Here is a 22111-nt window from a genome sequence, read left to right as displayed (position 1 = left end):
CTAAAAATCATTTTTTATGCCAGAAGTCTCCCAACAATTTATTGGCTTACTTTTAACTTGAGGATCTGCTCAAATCCTTCAACTACCAAAGAAATACATTTAACAATTAATTTTCCTCAGAGGGATCCCCAGAAAGTTGCCATATTGTGATTTCTTTTATGGCTACGGTGAGTGATTAGTAACACCTGCTTCAAAAATTTTCCAGTCATATTCAATAGTGTAGAACATTGAGCCGTGGCTACCCATTTATTTTGATCTTAGAGAGGAGTCAAATCTGTCTTCTAAGGAAAACATGGACCAAACAACCCCTAGGCTTTGAGTAATCTTAATTCGGAACTAGTCAGTTAACTATGTTAATATGCTCCTCAAGTTTCTTCATCATATGTAAAATTTACCCTGTTTTAGGGTGACTGGAAATATATGAAGTTTCTCCTAATCAGAACCCTATACTATCTACTCCAGGGCCTTAGTGGAACAGTTACTGCCAACTGCTGCCCCCCATTTTTAAAGTCCTATTAAAGAATTAACAACCATGAAATATTATCTGAAAGATGTTCCATCTTTCAATTTCTCTGAAATATTCTAAAGTATTTTCTTGGATCAATGAGAATTTAATTAGAGTAATGTAGTTAAAATGTGTTGTTTCAGCACTTATTGAATTGTTCTTATTGTGTTACCACTATTGATGATGAATGAATATATATGTATATGCATATAAATATATAGATATGTATTTCCTGTCTAAAAATTTTAAGAGAAAAGTAAGATGATCAAAAAAAAATTTTTCAATTGATCAAAAGGTGCAGTTTCAGTTATATAAATGAATAAGTTCTAGAGATCTAATGTACAGCATAAAGCTAGTAATACTATATTGTATATTTGAAATTTGCCTAGAGAGTGGCTCTTAAGTGTTCTCATCATCATCACACACAAGAAGGTAACTATGTGAAGCAATGGAAGTGTGAATTAGCTTGAATTTGGCAATGATTTTATAAAAAATTAGTATATCAACATCACTCTGTATACCTTAAATATATGTAGTTTCATTTACCAATTATACCTCAGTCAACCTGTGAAAAAAGTAATGTGAAAAGAAAAAGAAGAAAGGGAAAGAGATATAAGGGTGAGAAGGAGGAAGAAATGAAGATAGTTCTGAACAGAGATTGTTCATCCTGCAGCGTCATGTTTCTCTCTGAGCCTGTTGTCTCATCAGTGAAATGGGGTCAATAATATCAAGGGCATGTAATTGTCCGAGGGAGGGAGGGAGAACATTTTCAGCAAATGGAACCTGGAATGGATTGTAATGGGAAAAGGAAACAAATTAGGTGAGAATTGCCATGATTCAGACATAAGAAGGTGAGAACCTCAGCTGGAGTGCTAGGACAGGAAAACTTGTTACCAAGTGGACAAGGATATTGAAATCATGAATTTCCATCATCTGTGCCCCACAGTTACTTTTCTCACTGCCACCACTCCTGTTCAGAAGCTCAGATCTTAAAACTCAGATGGGACCTTAGAAGTTATTCCTTCCAATCTTTTCAATGTCTTGAGGAAAAGATAAGACTTAAAGAGGCTAAGGACATGTCCAAAGAGCTGAATGAGATAGATGGGGGCTGAAAACAGCACGGTGGTCCCATTTCTCCTTACTACCTTCTCACAGACATCTAGGTTGCTTCTTGAGTGGTCCCACCATGCCCATTCTCCTCTGTTCAATCTGTGTTACTGGAGGCTACTGATATTTAGATGTCAATAGCATTTCAAGAGCCTTCCATCCTTTCCAAGTATCTACAATAAGAGGTCAAATTCTTGAGGCTAGTACTCAAGACCAAGTGCCAAATAGCTTCATTCTTTATTCCTTTAATGCAGTCAAACAGAAGAATTTGCCATTCCACAAACATACCCAAAAATTGATGCCACCTGTCATTTGTCTTTATCTAGAAAATTGTCACCTACTCCATGAATATTTTCCTTATCCCCATAAATCATGTTCCTCTCTGAGTCTGCTCTCTCATCAGTGAAATGGGGACAATAATACCAAAACAAAATATGCATAAAGGATTACATGATAACTCCTGGCAGAGTGTTCATCATGTAGGAGGCTCTCCACATACCTTCAAACTCCTCTCCTTTCAACTCTCATAGTTCTAAATATGTTGTTTTGTTTTATGTTTGTACTTTATATTTTCTGAATTTTTATATGTGTTAACTTACCCCTTCCCTATATAGTAAACATTTGAGAGACCATAAAATTCTTAGCACTGAGACTACACTTCAATCTCCTTTTAATCAGCAAGTCCAAATAGGTACAAACTAGGTTCTTTATAAATACTTGCAGTATGAACTTGAATTGATTAACTCCCTAGCATAGTTCACCTTCTCCGTTTCTAGTCCTGAACCTTTGAACTTTGCTCAAGAATCACATACACGATGGGGTCTGCAAATAATCCATTCCTCACATAACCCTACTAGCTTAGGTAGCACTTTATCCCTTTTATCACAGAAGCTCTTTAAACCATCTCAACTCTCCTCAAATCTCTTGCTTTTCTATCATTTCCCTCAATTTATCCACCTTTTATGATATGTACCATGCCCATTTGTTTCCATTGAAAATATAAACTTTAAGTTTCCTGCAACCTCATCGACCAGTTTCTTCATATTGAAAACACTCCCACACCACATTCCCATCTTACTCCCATGTTTTCTTTCCAAAAGACTAGTAGTTGCTCCTTTTATGTAGGGCTAATTCATTTAACTGTGTACTTTCCCATTAACAGGTATATTTGCCTACAAATGTCTTCCTTTTCTTCCTTATCTCCATTAACTCCTTTCTATAGACACTGGGTCATATTTAGTTGTCTCCAGAACCTGAAAAATAAGTCATCCCTTGATAATGAAACCTTATGGGATGTCATAACCTCTATGTTGTTATTTATTGCTCTTTTTCTCTCATGTGACTCCCAAACTGTCTCTGAAGTCTACTTTTTGCCACTACCACTCAAATGAAAATACTCTATCAGAAGATGCCATGGGCTCTTGATTGCCAGATATGGGGGATTCTCTCTCCATCATGACAGGCTCATAATTCCCACAGTACTGCACATATCCCATGTGACTTAGTCTACCTCAGCCTGGTAAGTAAGTGTTGGTGTTCCCTAGATCCTCAGCTCTCTTCTGTCCTTTGTCTCCAGGCTCTCCTAAGTGATTGTGTCACCTCCTGTGACTCCATAGTCTTTCTATACAATCATGACTCCAAAAGTTATAATTCTAGAAAGAATTGCTCTTCTGACCACCAAAACTGCATGTCCAACAGGTAACTGATCATTTCCACCCTGTCAAAGCTCCTAAAATTCCCAGTATTACCAACAGTTGAGTCCAAATCTCCCCTTTTTCTCCTTACAGCTCTTCCTCTTCTTCTCCCAGTGAAAATTTCCACCAGGATTTCAGTGGTCCAAGTCAGGGTCTTGTCCCCATCCTCATTCTCAACCTTGAAACTGACTCACCAGGCTGTCTCAAATTCACCTTTAGTGAAATCTTAAACCTATACATTTCACTCCATCCCACTTTATTTCAAAATTTTATTATCTTTGTTTTGACTTAAAACCTCTTTAAAAACCCTATCTCCAATTTAGTTACATTCTGAGGTGTTGGGGGTTAGGGCTTCAACATTTGAATTTGACAGGGTGACAGGGATGGGCACTGAAAGAGCATCTACATTGGTTTCCTAGAACTGTCATTAGAAATGACCACAAAACTACATGACTTAAAATAACAGAAATTTGTCATCTGACAGTTCTGGAGAATAAAGACGCTAGGGATGATCCTTCTGGCTTGAACTCTTTCAGTGGATCCATATAGTGTTTCACTCTAGGTGAATTATGGCATGCAAACCCCCCTTTTAATCTTTACTCTGCCTACATCTCTCTATCTTTTCTACCATCATCCTTCCCTATGCTTTTAACCAGTCTTTTATATTGAGTTCAGATTTTTCTCTTCTGGAAAGCCTTTCTTGATCATCTTTATCATCAAGAAGTGATGTTTATAGTTTTTTTTTAATGACTTTTCTGGATTTAGACTTCATAGAATTAGCCACTATATATTGCAATAATCTCTTTATCTTTCTGATCATCAGTTAGGAAGTAGGAATCTAGGTTAGCCCTTACCTTACCAATATGAATACTTGGCACCCAATAGAGATTCGAGGAAAACTTACTATGTTGGTTAGCTTTCCCTTCCTGTGACAAATACCTGAGATAATAACCTTATAAAGAGAAAAGGTTTATTTTGACTCATGGTTTCAGGGATTTTGGTTTATTATCAATTGGGCCCATTGTTTTGGGGCTTGTGATGAGGCAGCACACCATGTGGGAGAGCATGTAGAAAAGCAAAAATTACTCCCCCATGACTGGGAAGTGAAAAAGAGAGAAAGGATGGGCCTGGGGTACCACTTTCCCTTAAGGTCATACTCCAAATGACCAGAGACCTCTCACTACCTCATCTCAGTACCAGGGGATGAAGACCAAGCCCTTAACACATGAACTTTTGGGGGGCATCCCAGATATAAACTATAACCCTTACTAAATTAAGAAATGCAATGATCCTGTACATTGTTATCCATAGTCTACAATTAAATGCATTAAAGAGAGAATAATCTATTAAAACAGAAAGTAAGTAATATAGGGGGATGTATTTTGGTTGAATTTCATTATACAGAAACAATTATACCAAAGGAACTTTGACAAGTGTTTCATTGAGGATCTGACATAGAACATAACTAATCTAGAAGGGAATGATTATGTTTTTAAAGTAATTCAAAAACATTTTTAAAATAACTTCAGGCTGAAAACTTGGGAGAAAGATTAATGTTGGCAAATTTCAAAATAAATTTTTACTTGTGCATTTCAGAAACTTGCCTGTGCATGACCTTCACTTAGTCTTCCTGCCTTTGTACGTTCTTATGCAAGTTTTATTATCATGAAAAGTGTTAATATTTCAAATCGTGGTTATTTGTAGAGTAAGGAAAGGCAGGACAATTAAATGTAATGACATTAAGCTCCATTTCCTTCTGCAGAACACATCCATCTTTAGGAAATACAATTATTCTGCTTAATTTTAGTTCTTTCCTTAACAAAAATTAATGACCCTATATCCAAAACCTTTCCCTCTGACTTCGATGAGAATAGCTTGAGGACTCTAATAGCCTCCTGATTTTCAGTCAGTAGTATGAAAAGGAGAAAATGTGGAATTTCAACTGGTCAAATCACATTAAAACAAGCTCTAAGGAACTGTATACATTTTTTGATTGAAATGCAATTAATTTTTATTTATGAGTTGAATAAACAGGCAGTTTCCTATGCTCTTGTATTCTAGTTGTTCAGATGTAGAACTTTAGACTTACCATGTAAGTGCACATATTGATGAGCTGTGATAAAATTTTTCCTCCAACTTTAATCCTTCTGTTTTTAAGATATTATTATTGTCACAAGGGCTAGGACAGTGATGGTGGGCAATTCATTTGCAGATGAAATTAAAAAGAAAATTTCTAATGCGAAATTACTAAAAGAAATGTTTTTGGAAACATATTGAAGATATTCATTGTTAGATTAAGAGCATTCCCTTCTATGGCTAGTTGGCTAATGGTCTTTGCCATAAACAAGACATGAACTTTACAAAATGTGATGAGATGATCAAATATTTTATTCATTAAATAATATAGTAGGTTGAATTGACTCATGTCATGGAATAATATATTTCTAACCAAATAATGTGATAGACATATAAATTTTTCTCTTAAAAAATCTCATGTTTTTTTGTTTTTCTATTGTGATTGGTAACTTCACCTCTTTTGGCTTGTCTTTGCCTAGTGGATCTTTAATTTTCATTTGAATTTTTGTTATCTCATTTTTACTGTTTAGACGTGTTCCTTGTAGATAGAATACTTAGCAGTTATTTAATAAATGTGAAATCTGGATACTACATTCTTAGTTACGAATTGGGAATACAATGGAGAATTAAAAGGTAATAATTCCTTGAATTGGTAAAATGTATGACTCGATATCAGTCATTTTTTAACAATTACAAAAATATGAAGTAACTAAATGGCACCAGGCATGGTGGCCCATGCCTGTAATCCCAGTTAATTGGGAGGCGGAGGCAGGAGTATCCCAAATTTGAGACCAGCCCATGCAACTTAGTGAGACTCTGTCTCAAAATAGAAAATAGAAAGGACAATTGTAGTTGAGTGGTACTTTACTCCTGGGTTCAATACCAAGTACTAGAAAAGAAGTAATTAAATGACTACAAATTATGATCAATTCTATGAAGTATAGAAATAGTGTTTGGGTAGAGAACATTGAGTGTAGACTACATAAGATAGTTAGGAAAGATGGCCAAGAGAATCCAACGTTTAAACTAAGACCTGAAGCATTATAAGGAGCCAGCCATGTGAAGAGATACGAAAATCCCACATACTAGAGGGACATGCATACAAACTTCCTGTGCCATTATGAATTTAGCACGTTATGGAAATTTGCATATTACCATTCTAACTTGAACATTGAAAGCAAGGGGTTAGAGGGCCCTCAGAGGATGTTAAACAGAAGAGAAGGGAGCAAATACATGGAGAATTTGAGTCATAATAAAGAATTCAGATTTAAATACAGTGGAAAACTATTAAACTTTTTTTTTAAAAAGGAGTATGATATTTAAGACATGTTTAGGCAAGTTAACAGTGATTTCCATGTTGGAAATGGACTTCATGGTGGTGGAGAGATGTAGAAAGGAAACAAAAGGGCTCAGATATGAAGCTAATTCTGTGAGTGATGCTGGTGGCTTGGATTAAGTCTGGAGTGCTGAAGAGGTTTGGTATACATTTTGAAAGTAAAACCAACAGAATATGTATATGTTTTGGATATGGGGGGTGGTAAGAAACCAATAAGAGACAGGCATGTATCCCATAGTCCTATTTTAATAATAGAAAGAATATGGTAATTTTATCTGAAATGAGAAAGGGGTGTGTGGGAGGGAGGAGAGAGAGAGAGAGAGAGAGGAGAGAGAGAGAGAGAGAGAGAGAGAGAAAGAAGAGAGCAGAGTATCTATTTTGTAGTGTATCCACACATGACCACTGGGAAAGGTGGTGGAAATAAAGTGATAAAATTTTAATATGTTACCATTGGGATGACCTTGAGATATCCAAGTAGAAATTAAAAGTTGACTATCATACCTAGGTCTAAAACTTAGAGGAAATGCATAGGCTGACTGTTGATAAAAATCCAGAGCTGCTATCATATCGAATAGTGATTAAAATGTATTTAATCATGTTTCAATGTGATTTTGCAATTTACTGTCTGTGTTCCTTGGACAAGTTCTTTATCTATTCAGATTGGCAATGTAGAAAGTGATGTAACATTGGTAACAAGTACTTTATATAAATAAGTTAAACACAAAGAACTTGTCTAAATAAATGATATTTGCTATTATCATCATTATCATTATTAATTCTAAGGGTTATCTTTCTTGGATAAAATATATTTTAATAAGGTATTCTGGAAATATAATTTCACTCAGTGACAGTGACCTTCTAATAATGAACTTTAATGTCAAAGCAAATATTACAGGAGGATTTATTGTAGGAGAAATACTTTTGGAAGCAGGGTATTTTGTAGCCCTCAAATAGAATGCCAAATAAATAAAGAATGTCAGTGTGTGCATGAGATCCACCCTAGAACTTAGCCAAACCAGTGCCAAGCACATAGTATGTGTTAAGGTGATGTTTATGGGATGAATAATACTAAAATACATGGATGATATTCTGAATTGTAAAAATTATCTATTCCTTAGAGTATTCTAGGAATTCGCAGAACTCCACTGGCTCACTGATGTCTTGAATGATTCCATTGCCAAATTTCATGCCAGGATTGTATGTATTTCAAGCTGTTCTATTATGCTTGCCAAATAGACTACCTCCTCCACTTGCAGCACAAACTTTTAAAATTCAGAATACACACACCGAAGAACAGTGATTCATTTCAGTTTGGACTATTGAATGAAGGCATAATCCTTGCCTGATTCCAACAACTGGATGTCTTTATTTTTCTATAAACTAACAGTCCTGTGCAATACCTAATCCATCACAGATATGTAAATGTGTAAGTAACAGCATTGTGGAATAAAAAGAAAAAGAGGAAAATCTATAGTTGAAGCACAGTCACTGGGCTCTCTATGCCTGTAAAAAATATTTTGGTGCACTCTAGTGGTAGAAGAAGATAGACTGGAAGAGTTGGAGGTGTAATAGGATTAGAAGTAGTGGTTACTATTCTGAAATATGTACAATGAAGTGTGGATTTCAAAACATGACTAGGAATATTTCATCAAAAGTATGAAATTAAAATATGACTTAATTCTATTGATTCTCTCTATACACAGAAAATGTCTGCGTAATGACTATATTTTTAAAAGTTGGCAGAATACCTCAATATAAATAGAAATACAGTGTGCGTTTCTGAATTTTTATATTTTGGGACCATTTTCTTTTTCACAGGATTGCAGTTCATTTTGAATTTCCCTTGGATCTGGAATGTTCCTCAAAATTTTTTGTGTTGGTCTTGGTCCCCAGTGCAGCAATGTTCAGAGTGGGTGCTTCCGCAAAGTGATGGGATCCACTGGTACCTGAATGGACTACTAGGAGGTGGTGGAAACTATTGACAGGTGGAGCCTGGTTGGAGAAGTAGCTCTTGGGAACTACATCTTGTCATTGGACTCCTCTCTCTCTCTCTCTCTCTCTCTCTCTCTCTCTCTCTCTCTCTCTCTCTCTTTCTCTCATATCCTAGCTGCTGTGAGCTGAGTAACTGTCTTTCACCACATCCTTCTGCCATGACATTCTGCCTTTCCTCAGTTCCAGAGCAATGGAGCCAGTCTACCTACCATGAACTGAAACTTATGAAACTCTTAACCAAAATAAACTTTTCCTCCTTTAAGTTGTTCATGTCAGTTTGGTCACAGTGACAAAATTGTGACTAACAACAGTGAGGATGAGAAGACACTTTGCAACAAAAGCTCTCAGGTTTAGAATATGTGCATGTGAGGAAAACAAATGGTCATAAATGCAAATTATATATTTATACCTGCATCAATAATTGTTCATTTTAGATGATTTTATGATTACTTTCTACTTTATTATGGCAGACTTGGCTTTTTCTCCCTGTTAGTCAGTACTATAACTCTCTCCCAAGTCTCCTGATCATTCATTCATTGTGTGGATAACAAAATCTTCCTTTTGGTATCTGTTCTTTTATTACCTTGTTACTGTTAATCTTTTCTCTTGCAGTTGTTATCTCAATAGATTGTAAAGATGTGTAAGATCCAACTATGCTCTTGGTCCTCCCTATAAATTCCACAGCATCCAGCACATCACCTAGTGTAGTCATTTGGAAATATCTGGTGAGTGGTCAAAGATAGTGGTCAAAGTTAGTGGTCAAAGTTATGAAGATCCTGACTTGAAGTTTTGGAGAGTCACCATAATGATGGATTATATACAGATCTACATCTCTCTGAAGTCTCCTTCTCAGTTCCAAAACCTGATAGAAGGGATTTTAGTCTTCTTTAGATATCTCCTTGGAAGCCAACAAGAGCTAATTCCACACTTTCTCTCTTCTAATGTAGGGACCAGAATGATCTCACCTGAGCTATTCTTAGGTTGAAAATTCACATAGACAACTCTGTGTTCAAATTGCCTTACAAATGAAAAATGTGTGTGTGTGTGTGTGTGTGTGTTTGTGTGTATCAAAGATGAAAGGGAGACAAACCTATGTACACATGTTCCTGAAGGAAAAATTACCATTTGAGAATGTAGAGAACTGATTCATCTTATGGTCTAAAGCGAGGAATGAAACATCTCTAGGCATCAATTACTGTATCTATCAAACAGAATTATCAACACAGAATCAAATGAAGTGTATATGAGGTACTCGGCAGAAATAACAATTTTGTATAGATTACATTTTCTTAAGCATATGATTTATGGAAGTGTCATGATGCAACTTTGGGGAAAATAAATAAATTCAATTGGTAAACCAGAAAGCAAATGTTGAGCACTTATTATACCTTTGGTATTCTTCTAGGAACAGAAAATTCAATAGTGTACAAGGAAAACAATCTTTCACCTTCATGAAATTTATACTTTAGTGAGAAAGAATGACAGTGAATAAATTAATAAATATATAAAATGCAAGCATACCAAATTCAGTGTGTTGAAAACAAAATAATAAAACAGGCTAAAGAACAATGGAGGATGTAATTTTATGTAAGGAAGACACGGCAGGGAGAAAGCATTCCAGTGAACAAAAATAGCTTAGCAAAGGCCCCGAGATAGGACAGATTGGATGGGTTCAGGAGTGGCAAGAACACCACTGCACTTTTGAAGAGGAAAGGTATAAGGAGATATATAGAGAGAAGATTATTTTTCCCAACAATTTTTAGAACAATGTTGGAGGTACAAAAGTGTTGTAAAGATAAGAGATAGTTTTCCGTATCTCACACAGTTTCCCCTATGTTATGCTCATATGATACATTTGTCACAACACATATATCAATGTCAGTATATGATTGCAAACTATAGCCCAGATTTTACTCAGCTTTTTCTAGTTCTGACAAAATGATTGTTTTTCTGTTCCAGAATCTTGTTCTTGAAGCCACATCCCACTTAGCTCTGACATCTCCTTGGCCTCCTCTTGGCTGTGATAGTTTTTTAGACTTTGCCTAATGATTTTAAGAGTTTTGAGAAAAACTAGTCAGACACTGTATAGAGTGCTCCTTGATTTGCATTTATTTTCTTTATATTGTGTTGTGGGTTCTTAGGAGGAAGCCCAGATTCACCACACCTTCCTCAGCCCATCACATCAGGGTTACATGTTCTCAGTACGACTTATCCCTGATGCTGCCGCCCTTGTCACCTGCCTGAGGTGCTGTTTATCAAATGTCCACTGTTCTCCCTCCCCACTCAATTTTGGCATTCCTCACTTAGAGGTGGGAAGTTGTCTTCGTCTTCTTGAAGGGGATGTATTTATACAACTTATTTGGAATTTTTCTTTACCAAAGATTTGCCTGTTCTCCTCCATTTGGTTATTTTTTTCTAGCTATGTTTATATTCATGTGGATTCATAGACATTGGTCTTCTTTGGATTATAATCCAGTTCTCCCTCGTTCTGATGCTCACCTTGTTCCAGGTTTAACCACTGTGAGATTCTTTTACTTGACTCCTGTATCCTTTGGGCATATGCCCATCATTTGTTTGTGGAGTCATAGACTCTGATATTTATTCAAACCACAGTGGAAACAAATAGGAAGTTTGGGGAAGGGAAGGGATATAATCCTATTTACATTATATAAAGAGTTCTATAACTACAATGTAGAAAATTAACTATAAGATGGCAAGAATAGAAACTGGGAGCTTGAAGAAAGCTCTTACCCCAGTGAAGGAGAGAGGGAACGGTTGCTTGGGAAAGAGTATTGTTATGGTTTAGATATGAGGTATTTCTCAAAAGCTCATGTGTGGGACAACGCAAAAACTTTCAGAGGTGAAATAATTAGATGATTAGAGTTATAACCCAATCAGTAGATTAATCCCCTGATAAAGATTAACAGGATGGTTACTGAAGGCAGGTAGGTTGTAATTGCAGGAGATAAGCCACTGGTGGTGTGCCCTTGGGGTATATATATTGTTCCTTAGTGGAACTCTCTCTGCTTCCTGGTGGCCGTGTCCTGAAGTACTCTACCCCTCCACACCCTTCCACCCCAATGTTCTGCCTCACCTTGGGTCCACAGCAATGGACCAGCTATTTAGAGACTGAGACCTTTGAAACTGTAAACTCTGAATAAACTTTTCCTCCTCTAAAATTGTTCTTGTCAGATCAGTTGGTCACAGTGACAAAAAAAATAAAAAATAAAAATAAAAAATAAATAAAACCTGAGTAAAAGAGGTATAATAGTAGAGATGAGAAAGAGAAGGATTTGGGATATAATTTATAGGTTGAACTTGAGTACTTCCTGATATACTGGAGCATGAATAAAAGTCAAAGATGATTCCAAGCTTTTTGTTCTGAGCAATTGGATAAATAGTGATGCTATTCACTCCTCTGGTGAACACTGGGGAGGGAGCAGATTTGGGACACTAAATAATGTGCAGAATAAATATAGCACAGCCACATCAAGTTAAAAAAAAAAACTTTGCTTAAAAGAGCAATTGCCTTGAAAACCTTGTTTTGACTGGTTTCTGTGGGGGAATCAACAGCATGATTCAAACACAGGCTTTCAGGCCAAGAGAGGCAGATGGTAGCTGTTCTTCAAGCTCAGGCTTTAGGAGAGGGTTTTCATTTATTTTTCTGAGAGTTCCAGTATCTTAGTTTATAAATGTTTTTCTCAGATGGTGAGTTTGCTCTTGTTTTGCCTGTATACATTCAACTTTCATAGCCTTCGGTGAAGTTAGCCATTTGGGAATCACTCTAAAAACAAAACCAAGCAGTCCTAAAAAGATAAAATTGCTCTTTCTGAGAAGTAGGAAGATTGAAAATGAGAATGATTTTAAGAGAATTTGGATTAATGTATTATATAAATTGCCAAAAGAATTTTTGAGCAATTCTTTCAGTCAACAGGTATTTACTATGGCCCTGTGTGTACTAAACCCTGCCTATGGAATTAGGGTGAGGAGTTGAGGGTTTCAAATCCCCCAGGAGTGAGATACAAAAGGAATCCAATCTACTGTCTGGCTCACTGAAATCCACCTGTGGGTCTATTATAGTAAAAGACATGAAATTCTACATCTTTGAAACTTTGAACATACTGCTTTCTTTGTTTGAAAGATACTCCCTTCTCTTCTCTGCCTTATTAATCCTAGTTTGTTGAAGATGCTCTTCTGATGTCACCTCCTCCGTATCTTCCTTTTTCTCCCCATTCTTCAATTACAAAGCTTTTGACTGGCTCATATATCAATGAATACTGTTTTCTAAACTTCATTTTCCTATTTCTCTCCTGAGTTGATTCCCCTGTAGGTGAATAGTACACCATTATTAACCATAATTTAAAATACATCTATTCACTGTTTCACTTAATTCAAATTCATTTTATGGAATCATATTCATAAATTCAATATCTCAAAGTACCAGTATTATTCAACATATGAAAATAAGCAGATACTATTAACATAAAGGTAACGTTTATTGTTTAAAATGTCAACAAAAATCATTTTACACAGCAGCAGTGGAATGGATACCATGCTTTGGAATCCACTGGATTATGTATTTCTTTGATCAATTATTAACAGGTTGCTTTAAATAGTCTAATTCTGCCCCTCTCCCCTTTGCATACCCTTTGCTGTGTAAGGCTGTAGTGTTCTCCACCAAAGACAGGACACAAATCCCTGTCCTTGTTTTTGGTCATGTGACTTGCTTTGGCCAGTGAGATGTGAGCAGACCTGGCATAAGTGGAAAATTGCAGACCAGGACTAAGATGCACAGAATGACAAACCTACAACACAAAAATGTAAGAGAACACTTGCTCCCTCCATTGTGTCTCAGGCCCTGGAGGCTTAAGAAAGGCTATTGGATCTCTTACTTGTATTTCTTCCAATGCCATGAGAAGAATACCTACTTGTCCTAGGAGAAATATGAGACATAGGGCACAGAGTTTCCTCACCAAAGACCCTTTTTTAATCACAGCCAAAAATAGCACTTCTGACCAATCAGCAGAGCAAGCTAAGATCAGCCAAACCACAGCCAACTCTCAGCAGACTCACAAATGCATGTATTGCAGTAGTAAATAATTATCATTTCTAGCCACTGAGAGTTGTAGTGTTTGTAATGCACTAATTAAATTTTACATATCTTAATTTTTATTTGAACACTGAAAAGAAAGATACTTTATGATCTATGATCAGCAAAAGCCTAGTATGCAAGAGATGCTAACAAAAATTGTTAAATAATGACTGATGCTTATTTTATCATACAATGATCTTCACAAAAATTAAACAAATTTCCACACCAGTGTATTTGTACTTGCTATTCTTTTTACCTGGAAAATGTTTTCCTCATAATCTACCAAGACCCTTTCTCACCTCCTTTGTTTAAATGCCTTTCCTGTGACAGCACTCTACCTACAAGATCATTACCACTTAATTCTTCTCATCATCCTGTTGGTGGTGGTATTTATCCTGATTAAGAGTGCTTTTATTCAACTTCTTTCACATATTGTTTAATATCAAATCCAGAGCCTTATGCATGCTAGGCAAGTTCTGTATTGCTAAGCTGCATCCCAGGCCCCCAAATTATTTTTTAAATATGTTATATCAGAGGCATTTTGCCACAGAGCCATATCTCCAGTCTTTATATTTTTTTTGAGTCAGGGCCTCAATAAATCGCTGAGGTTGGTCTCAAATTTGCGATCCTTCTGCCTCAGCTTCCCAAGTCGCTGGGATTACAACTGTGTACCTATTGTGTCTGACTAAATATTTCTATTTTGATTGCTAAGTTAAAGGTTGTGAAAAACATTGCTCTGTTTCTCAATTTGTGTTTCTTTGTTATTTATTGAAATTTATTGAAATTGTTGACATATTCTTGCTTAATATTTCTGGTTTTGTAAATATTGTATTTGTGTTTATTATCCATCCAAATATTATTATCTTTATCTTTTCTTTCCTTTATTGATTTTCCAGTAAAATATTTTTTCTGAGGTTGTGCCAATACTTTCATGAACTATTGTCTCTTCTTTTAATTTTGCTAAATTGAAAAAAATTACATTACAAATTAAATTATTTATAAAGAAGACTATGCTGACAGTAATTATATTTAGGAATTATTAGTATTTTTCAGTAAGATCATTTTAGAATCCATTGATATTTTTGAAAGCTGTTTTTACCATAAGAAATGATAAATGTTGGAGCAGATAGTTACATTTAACCTGATTTAAACATTACATAATGTACACATATATTGAAATGTCACATATTACCCCCATTTCTGTGTATGATTTTTATGGTTTTGTGTACCATTTAAAAATGTTTTATTTTATAAAAAGTTACTCATTTTTTTAATTTGATGAAATATTATTGAGTTATAAATTTCATACTTAAATATTATTTTTCTGGAAAGCATGTTAATTCCTGAATTAATATTTGCATAATTTAAAAAAAACTGGGGCTTTTAATTTTACCTAAAGATAGCCTCATCTTCCAAGAATCTCTTTATAGATGCTATCTGACAGCTTCAAAGGTGTCATGGCAGCAATTAACTACCTCATAGCTTAAAATAATACCAGCCCTTTTTGAAAGCCTTGGATTTGAATGTTAATTAAGCAATTAGAGGCACAGGGGACTACTGCCAGATGATGTTTCCTGGTTAGGTCAGCACACAAAAATGATGAATTCGATTAATATTGTGTTCACATTTTAAAAAATATTCAGGCAGTGTAAAATAAAAACCAAAACAACCACAAAAGAAATCTGAGAAGCAAAAGATTGTTTTTGGTGGGGTTTTGTGAATTTTTATGGGTATATTGGAAATACTGTTGATGAAATATAAACAAGAGCTATTCATGCAAGTTACTCACTTGTGAATCACTTTTTAACTGCTGATTTGGGCAAATCCTTCAAAATAGAACACCAAATTAAAACCAAATCCAGGCAGTACAGATGGAAAGGAAGCCCTTAGCATATGTTTGGATTGCATGGATGAATGGTTCATTCTAATGTGTTCCACCTATTAATGAATTTCCCCGACTTCACATAATCCAGGGCATATTACCCAGTCCTAATCCTTCTTTTGCTGCAATTGATGGCCCTCCCCTTTATCTACTCGACCCCCTCAATACTCACTCTATAAGCCTAACCTCAGGAAGTTTCTCCCACAATGATCACATCATGCAGGTCTCCATATACTCCATTTACCATGTTAATGGATCATATCTTTGGTTGAAAGGATAAAGGCAATAAGACAGCTACACAGAATATTTTTATTCTATTTTGTGAAGGCATCATCTTTTGTGATGTGGACAAATCCTATGGACAAATGACTTGAGGAGTGGAATCAAGACTAACTCTACACGTAAGATATGCAACCCTACGTGAAGAGATAAAAATAAATCTTGAACAATTTTCTTTCTTCCCCATTCTTTTTAAAGGAAGTAAGATCCCCAAGTAAGTCATTCACTAGAAGGAAGGTCTTGTTTTCTAATCCTTCATGCTAGAAGCCTACAGAACATCCCCTCAATAATATAACTCTCTAGTTTTAGGTGGGTGCAGAAGTGGGAAGAAGTGATATTGCAAACTTAACCCTGATGTTACTAACTGCTTAACTCACATGAAAATTCATGATTTTAGAAAATTAATGACTAATTAATGATGTTAGAAAACTAATTTTTATGAAGTTTTCCAGCGATTAAGAAGCCCTAAGTGGTATTTATTTACATGACCTCTACTAATCCACCTAGCTCAACAGGTTGAATATGAGATTTGTGGTAGAAGTCATATCACCAGTAGGGCATGGTTTTTGTTTGAATTTCTCCTCTGTCATATGTCTCAGGAATCTAAAGTCATTGGTAGACAATCAGAGCCAGCAGTCAGCATTATAGAATCTGAACCCTTGTAAAACCTGGAATCTATGTGGGTAACAGAGATGCTTATGGCATTGCCACAATCTCAAGTAATTTGCAATGAAGGCACTGTATAAAGTTGCAAGAACTGGATAAAATCGAATGCATTAAAACAACTGTGGAATTAATCACAGGCCCTCAAAGTAACAGTTGAAAATGATGGCTTTAAGGGATACCTTTAAATTTCTCACTTCATATATAAGATGCTCAGTAATATATAGTTTTTCAGAAACTTTGGAGGAAATACCGTAAGTCATATAGTAGAATGAACAGAGTAATTAATCAGCAACCCAAGTCAATGAATCAATAATTATGTGGAAACAAGATTTTGGGGTAAGCAAGCTATCAAAATCTGGGTCAGGGAATGGCATAGATTACCTAAATAGTATTAGACTTTCTCCTAAAAACAGGTCGTCAATAGGCAATAGAACATAGTATTCTAATTGGTGCCAAACTAAAAAAAGGAAAATAAGTAAAATTAAGAAGAGCAAGTATACTATCTACTATCTAAAATCTAATTTTCATAACTAAAGTGCTCCTTGGGCAAGTTCTTACTAGATGTATACAGTCAGATAATTTTGGGGACCAGAGGCCAAGGAATAATGTCTCTCTTCTTACCTTCATATGGAGAATCTGGGAATGTGGCCAACTGAGTTGCTGAAATATTTATCATTGCATTATTATATAGATTTTTCCACCCACATTTGATTCAGTGGAAAACTGTAGCCCATCTTCTCATCTGGTAGAAGAGGATCCTTCCTAATAATCTTACCACATATTACAAAGTAGTAAAGAATGCAGTTTCTCTGGGTAGACAGGTTACAGAATGGCCAGATAAAAAGCTAAGCATGCATGCATCCATTACCATAAGGATTAATCAGATAAAATACACCTGATCCTGGGGAAGGTGGGGTGATCGGCAGAAAAGTGACTATGAATGTTATTTGCTCAAATTCCTCACAATGGTTTCATACATTAGTCAACCCACTTTTTAGACTAATCAATTACAGGACCCATTGAATCCTATGAGAAAGGACATAGGGACATAGGGATCTTGATGCATCTGACATGAGGATAAAGGGAAGAGAGGTTTCAGTGACAATAATAATGGGCTACAAGCAGAGAGTATAGTCTTTACCAGACACTATCCTAAGAACTTTACATATATTAATTCATTTAATCCTTAAATGTCCCATGAAACTGCATTACTCCCATCATATGTAAGAAATTATAAGGTGTAGAGAGGTGAAAGAATATAATCAAGTTCACACAGCTAGCAAGGGGCAGAGCAGAGACTGGAGTCCAGACATCTAGCTCAAGCCCACTTTTAGTCATCATGGCCTCGCACTTCTCACCAGGAGCACAGAGGATAGAGAGTAGAGAAGTCATTTTCCTCTCCAACCTCCTCCAAGCTGAGACAAAGGTCCCTCCATCTCCATCCAGAAAAATGGTGAAACTCTGAATGTACTTTCCTTCATCACCAACATTCTTTATCCCCACAGGCCCTTACTATCAGCTTCATCTTGTGAACAACAGAGAGGAAGAGTTGGAAGAAAGTGCTGAACGCTTCCTTTGTTCTCTGGCATCCCCAGGGAAGATGCTAACAAGCTCCATTTCTCACAGCTACTTTTTGTTGCCCGGTTGGCTCATTTTTCATCTGATTTCTGCATCCTTAGCATGTCATTGTGTTTTTGAGTTGGCAATCTATCTGAAAACTTTCAAAGACAGAAGAAAAAAAAAAGGAAAAAAAAAAGAGCAACTACTATCGATTTTGTGTTCTCTTTTTCTTTCCTGGGCACTTGCCTTAAAAATCCAAATATTTGGAAAAAAGTCTTCAGAGAATGAAGAACAATGAAAATCCTAAATATACAAACCAAGAAAATGAAGTGTGAGATTGGAAGGACTGAGTGTTATGGCCTGGGAGCATTCCACTGGGAGGCAGCCAGCCTGCGCTCCCACATTTAAGAGCCAATCGTGCCTTCTTCTTTCCTTATTTTCCTGTACAGGTTTGCTTAAATACTTGGCTCATAAATCAAGCAGTTGCAATATGAATTATTTTTTTTACCTCTAGTGTTAGTTGTTAAAAAATATCTCCCTCTAAGGGTTACTCTAACACTCTAATCCTCTCTGGTTAGTATTGGGCATATGTATAGGTAAATGACACTTTCTTATGTTCTGTAACTTAATGGAAGTTGGAAAGCCAACATCCCAGCCCACACACACCCAAGCTAAAATAACAAAAATGTCTTTGACCTGGAAGACCTAGTTTTCTCTGTCTCTACCAACATACTGCTGTAACTGCTGATGCTTCCTCTACACCCACTCTAATAGCAATCTCTCAATTTTTGACCCCAGACTGGGAGGTTTGACTGTAGGAGGGTGACTAACAATGACTAAACTTGAGCATCTATATAGTGACAGGTGGTGTTAGGCATTATTCATAAGGTAAATATTATTAGTTATCCTTTACAGATGTTAGAAGTAAAGTAGGAAGCAGTTAAACAGTTCCAGTGTCTGTGACTGATGGGACTAAGAATTAAGTCATCTCTAGCATGTCTAATCATCTTGATTTCCCAAAGACAGTCTTGGGTTTTAATTCTTGCCTCAACATTATTATGTCAGTTAATAATAACTCACACTTCACTCCCAAATGTGGCTAATATGATCACTGTGTCATCTTTGTTTGAGCTGGAGTCCTGTGGCTCCAGCAATTCTACCAGTTCTCCTGCCTTTTAACTGCATTTTAACTTCTAGCTAAAATCTTATTTCTTCTAACCAGACAGAAAATCTGATACAAACTGTTTTGGGGCCCACATGAATCTGAAGACACCAAATTAACTTTTCTCCTCCTCCTAGACTAGGTCAACTTTAAAAACCTGAGCTTCAGTTAAGTTCTCCCACCATAGTTTTTTCTGAATAGCTTATATATAGTATTCAACCTTTCCATGAAGCCAGAGAGGTACCTTTAACTGGTTGGTACCTTTAACTAATCAAGATTCTGACCAAAACTTTGGGTAAGAATTAAAGTTAGCTTCCTGTTTCCACTGAACAACTTGGGGATATTTCTCATATGCAAATGTACTGATGGTTTTGGTTTGTAGTCTTATTTTCTATGCTTAGATTAAAAATAGGAGAAGGTATAAAGGTGAAGGTTTAACAGCAAAATCAGGGAACCAGTTCTATATGTCAATAGAGTGAAGTAGGGTGTTGTGGCTACCAAAACATTAATGATACCTTGTGTTACATTACAATAATTAGATGATGATGATGATGATGATGATGATGATGATGTGACAGACCCATTTTAAAATATGCTGATCAAAGAAATCCTGAGATCTCTTCTTTTAGAAAGTAAATCTCCTTAATTGTTACAATGATTGGATGACATATGAAGAATTCTTTCGTGCATTAATTGCTATTTGTTTAATGCCTTCTGTGTTCCAGGCACTGTACTTGTGCTGAGGACATGGACTTATCTGTTCTATAGATAAGGCCTAGTTGGGCACTTTTAGGAATTGAATTAATACTTATGTTCCCCCAAAAGCCCTATGTTGAAGCCCTAAGCCCCCATGTGACAGTATAAAGAGGTATGATTGTTAGGAGGTAATTAGTTTTAGATCATCTTATGATGGTAGAATCTCCATAATGGGATTGGTACCTTTTAAGAAGGGAAGATTCCAGAGCTTCCTCTCTTTGCCATTTGGAGATTCAGTGAGATGTCAACAAGCCAAGAAGGAACATTCTCATTCCATGCAAATCCCCCAGATTTTGATTTTAACCTGCATAGCTTACAGAACTGTGAGAAACAACTATTTGTTGCTCAAGCCACCTAGTCTATGGTATTTTGTTATTGCAGTTTCATACAACTAAGTCAGTGACACAAACATTTATCTAGTAGTTACACAGACAAAAAATTACAGACATGATAAGAGTAATGAGAAAATATACAGTATGTTTCAAAAAGCACAACTATAGCTGGGGACCCTATGGAAGTGCAGGAGGTAGCTTTTCTGAAAAAAATGACAGTAAAATTTAGCTCTGGCAGGCTAGTAACAGTTAACTGACTTGTAAAGGATGAGGAAACCTTCTGGGCTGGAGACAATGAATTCACTGAGATCTCAAATCAAGAAGGAGGAGACCATTAACTGCCTGAAAGTAAAGCTGAGCCAATGAAGTTGAATAAAGAAGAGGAGGTGGTAGGGTAGCTGTGGGTTGAAGTGGGCAGGGTCAGATTTTTCTGGATAACCTGGCCTATGTTAGAGGGGCTAGCCTGGTATGGTTCCACTATGTGAAAACTATAGAAAGATATTGTAACTTAAAATAGGGGAAAGTTTCCTCCAGAGCTGCAAAGTCAGAGATCTTCTGTCTTCAGAACTTTCAATAGACTAGATTACAACTGGGTTAGTTTTGTAGAGATGATTTAAGCGTGTTGGGGCAACTGAATATCAAAGTCCATCTTAAGGTGAAGGTTTTGTGAATCTCTTACTTTCAATTAAAAGAAGAAAAGAACTCTGGTCCTTAGGGTAAATATCTGATAAAGGGCAATGACAGCAAGAATTTCCAAGGAAATAAATGAATGTCTCTGAGATCTTCTCTGATAAGAAAATTTGTATTTTGGAACTCTCAGTCTTGGCTAGATTTGTACATTCCCAACAGAATAGAGAATACATTTTTTAAAAAGTGATTTTTGTTCTTTGCTCTCCCACAAAGGAGAAGGAAAATGGTGCAAAATTCTCTCTGGAGTTCACGGCATGTGATTAGTGTCAACAATCTGCATGCAGCTGAAGTGGGATTAGAAAACAAGGGCAGGAGCTGATAGCAGGAATCAGTTCATACGAAGATACAAACTTTGAATCAACTGTTGAATGCCCATTATTTGGTCTAACCAAATTCTCAGATGGCCATAAGATGTTTAAAAGGCAGCCCTGTTTTGATAAACCCATTCTTTTCTTCTAGTTCATGACCTTTTAGTTTTGTATTTATGAATGATTCAGAATTTCTAGAGTTTTCTTTGATTATGAATGGCATACTATAAGAGACGTACTAGACTGCTCTCTACATAAGAGAGTTCCTCTTCCAAAAACAAGGAAAAAAAGTAACATTCCTTATAAGGTACAATAGGGGTTTTTAATCACAAATTAGAATTGATAGGAAATATATCTTAATAAGTGGTTAAAATTTCAAAGGTCTTCTCTGTTTATGTGCATGTGTTTCAGTAAACCTGATGTAAAAGCCCTGCTTTTAGAATTCCATAAAATGTCTGCTGGTCAGACTTGGAGACTGTGGGTTTTATTGAAAGAAGACACTTTCTAAGTGCCATCTAACCACACATATCAGAAGCATACGTCTGAGGCTATACCTTGTTTATAGTGCTGTTATTCTTTGAGGACCAAATCACCTTAAAAAGACTAAATGACTGTGGAATAGTTTTTTCTCCTGACTCTTGTGTCATAATAGACATGTTTAGATTCTGTTGAGA

The sequence above is a fragment of the Sciurus carolinensis genome, chromosome 11 (assembly GCF_902686445.1).
Source record: "Sciurus carolinensis chromosome 11, mSciCar1.2, whole genome shotgun sequence".
NCBI lineage: Eukaryota > Metazoa > Chordata > Mammalia > Rodentia > Sciuridae > Sciurus > Sciurus carolinensis.
Note: the sequence above shows the minus strand (reverse complement) of the source record.